Consider the following 3,844-nt stretch of genomic DNA (forward strand, 5'->3'; position numbering starts at 1 on the left):
GTTTAAAATCTAATTTGTCTGATATAAGGATTGCCACCCCAGCTTTCTTTTGGTGTCCATTAGCATGGTAAATGGTTTTCCACCCCCTCACTTTCAATCTGGCGGTGTCTTTGGGTCTAAAATGAGTCTCTTGCAGACAGCATATTGATGGGTCTTGTTTTTTAATCCAGTCTGATAGCCTATGTCTTTTGATTGGGGCATTGAGCCCATTTACATTCAGGGTAACTATTGAAAGATAGGAATTTAGTGCCATTGTATTGCCTGTAAGGTGACTGTTACCGTATATTGTCTGTGTGCCTTTCTGGTCTATGTTGCTTTTAGGGTCTCTCTTTGCTTAGAGGACCTCTTTCAAGATTTCTTGCAGGGCTGGTTTCGTGTTTGCAAATTCCTTTAGTTTTTGTTTGTCCTGGAAGCTTTTTCTCTCTCCTTCTATTTTCAATGACAGCCTAGCTGGATATAGTATTCTTGGCTGCATATTTTTCTCATTTAGTGCTCTGAATATATCATGCCAGTCCTTTCTGGCCTGCCAGGTCTCTGTGGATAGGTCTGTTGCCAATCTAATGTTTCTACCCTTGTAGGTTACATATCTCTTGTCCCGAGCTGCTTTCAGGATTTTCTCTTTGTCTCTGAGACTCGGAAGTTTTACTATTAGATGTCGGGGTGTTGACCTATTTTTATTGATTTTGAGAGGGGTTCTCTGTGCTTCCTGGATTTTGATGCCTGTTTCCTTCCCCAAATTAGGGAAGTTCGCCGCTATAATTCGCTCCATTATACCTTCTGTCCCTCTCTCTCTTTCTTCTTCTTCTGGGATCCCAATTAGTCTAATGTTGTTTCGTCTTATGGTATCACTTATCTCTCGAATTCTGCCCTCGTGATCCAGTAGTTGTTTATCTCTCTTTTTCTCAGCTTCTTTATTTTCCATTATTTGGTCTTCTATATCACTGATTCTCTCTTCTACCTCATTTATCCTAGCAGTTAGCGCCCCCATATTTGATTGCACCTCATTAATAGCCTTTTTGATTTCTACTTGGTTAGATTTTAGTTCTTTTACTTCTCCAGAAAGGGTTTCTCTAATAACTTCCATGCTTTTTTCAAGCCCAGCTAGTATCTTTAAAGTGATGATTCTGAACTCTAGATCTGACATCGTACTAATGTCCATATTGAATAGGTCCCTGGCAGTCGGTACTACCTCTTGTTCTTTTTGTTGAGGTGATTTTTTCCATCTTGTCATTTTGCCCAGAGGAGAATAGATTAATGAGAGAACAAAATGCTAACAGGGTAACAACGTTCCCAGAAAATATACTCTAAACACATCAGAAAAGACCTGAAGCAGTGGGAAAAGAAAGGGAAAGAGAGAAAAAAGAAAAAGAAAAAAAAAAGGAAAAGAAAAAGATAAAGATAAAAACAAAAACAGAACAAAACAGAAAAAAAAAAAACCAGAATGTGATCAAATATGATCAGGTTGGTATATAGATCAGTGCCACACACTAGATTTTGGGTGTATTTGGTCTGTTAGAAGAAAGTGCCTCCCAAAATTTTAAAGAAAGAAAACCTTATGTATGTACAAAAATAAGGGTTGATATGATGAAGGGATGGAATATGACTGTAAAGATGGAAATTATAAAAAATTTTATAAAAGGAATTGATAAGAAGTTGTTTGAAAAAAGAAAGAAGAGGATTAAAAAAAGAAAAAATAAAAGGGAGAGAATGTGATCAGGCAGGGGAGTAGAAAAGAACCATACAATAGAGATTTAGGGTATATTTTGATCTGTTAGAAGAAACTATCTCAAAATTTTAAAGAGCGAACAACTTAGATATATATGCCAAAAATATGGGTAACTACTATGAAGGGATAGAATATGATTTTAAAAATGAAAAATAAAAATGTTTTTTAAAAAAAGGGATTGATAAGATGTTGGTTGAAAAAGGGAAAAAGAAAAATTCAAAAAGAAAAAGGCAGTTAAAAAAAATTAACTTGGAAAGACTAAAGAATCATGGTAAAAAAGCCGTGAATTCTATGTGCAGTAGTCCCCTAGCGCTGGAGTTCTGCCGTTCTCATTGATCGGTAAACTTGGTCTTGGCCGGCGGTTCTCGCTGATCTTCCGGGGAGGGGCCTGTTGCCGTGGTTTCCAAATGTCTCTGCCGGAGGCGGAATTGCCCCGCCCTTGCCCCCTCCCGGCTAAGTAATCTGCTCGGGTTTGCTCTCTGGGGCTTTTGTTCCCTGCGAGCTTTCCGTCCAGCTTTGGAGGCGGAGAGTGAAAATGGTGGCCTCCCAATCTCCGCCCCGGAGGAGCTGAGAACTCGGGCCCGCTCCTCAGTGAGCCCCCAGAGAAAAGCCGTCAATCACTCCCGTCTCCCCAGTCTCCGGCCGCACTCCGTGCTCGCCCGGCCTGTGACCGCACGTTTCTCTCTCTGGCACCCGACACCGTGTGGAGTCTCCAAACCCCGCAGATCCCTGCGGTGCCCTCCCGCGCGGCTCCTCCCGGGGGAGGAAGGTGAGTCTCCCCGGATCTGCCGCTTGTTGGGTCCCTGCTGGAGGAGCAGGGGCCCGACTGTGCCGTCGATCACAGTTTATGACAACCCCGAGCTGAGAACCCGCTCCTCGGCTCCGTCTCTGCTGCCGGCTTCCCTGCTCCGTTACCTGGGAGCTCTGCCACACTCAGGCACCCCCGGTCTTTCTGTGACCCCGAGGGTCCTGAGACCACACTGTCCCGGAGGGTTCCACCCCCCACTTAGCCACCAGAGTGACGTCCCTCAGCGGAGCAGACTTTTAAAAGTTCCGATTTTGTGCTCCGCGGCTCTATCACTTGCCAGAAGCGGCCGACGGAGGCCCCTCCCCCGCCATCTATCCTCCTGAATATCGCCTCGGATTCACTTCTCCACACGTCCTACCTTCCAGAAAGTGGTCGCTTTTCTGTTCAGAGAGTTGTTGCTCTTCTTTTCTTCGATCTCCTGTTGAGTTTGTAGGTGTTCAGAATGGTTTGATCCCTATCCAGCTGAATTCCTGAGAGGAGACGAAATCCAGGTCTCCTACTCCTCCACCATCTTGCTCCGCCCCCTATGTAGCTTTACTTCTTACTTTCCAGTCTAGATGAATTTGATTTCATTTTCTTGTCTAATTGTCCTAGATTGTACCTTAGTACAATGTTGTTTAGGTGTGTAGGAATGGACATCCTGTGTTGTTCCTGATCTTAGGATGAAACTAAAATGAATCTTTCACCATTAAGTAAGGTATTAGTTGGAGTTTTTCATAGATGCCCTTTATCTGGTTGAGGAAGTTCCTTTCTGTTCCTAGTTTTTTTGAGTGCTGTTAGCATGAATGAGTGTGGGATTTTGTCAAACACTTTTTGTTCATCTATTGAGATGACCATGTGGTTTTTGTCTTTTATTCTGTAAATATGGTATATTGCATTGATTCAATTTTGGAATGTGAACTAAGCTTGTATTCTAGGATAATCCAATTTATATACAATGTTGCATATTCTTGTTTATGTTTTTGGATTCAGTTTGCTAGGATTTTGTTGAGGAATTTTTGCCTACATTCATAAAAGATATTAGTCTGTAGTTTCTTTTCTTATGTTGTATTTTTACGGTTTTGGCATGAGAGTAATACGGGTCTCAGTATTAGTTAGAAAGAAGTGATTCTCCTCCATTTTTTGGAAGAGTTAGAAAGGATTGATGTTGACTCTTAAAAAAATACCTTTTTTAACTTTAAAGAAGTTTGATGGTATTCATCAGTGAAACCATTCGGTCTTGGGCTTTGATTTATAATGAGTTATTGATTACTAATTTAATTTCTTTACTCTTATGGGTCTATACATATTTTTCTATTTCTTACTGAGTC

This window comes from Mirounga angustirostris, unplaced genomic scaffold (genome assembly GCF_029215605.1).
Source record: "Mirounga angustirostris isolate CCGP_5_RB_7025 unplaced genomic scaffold, mMirAng1.0.hap1 SCAF_11, whole genome shotgun sequence".
Lineage (NCBI taxonomy): Eukaryota > Metazoa > Chordata > Mammalia > Carnivora > Phocidae > Mirounga > Mirounga angustirostris.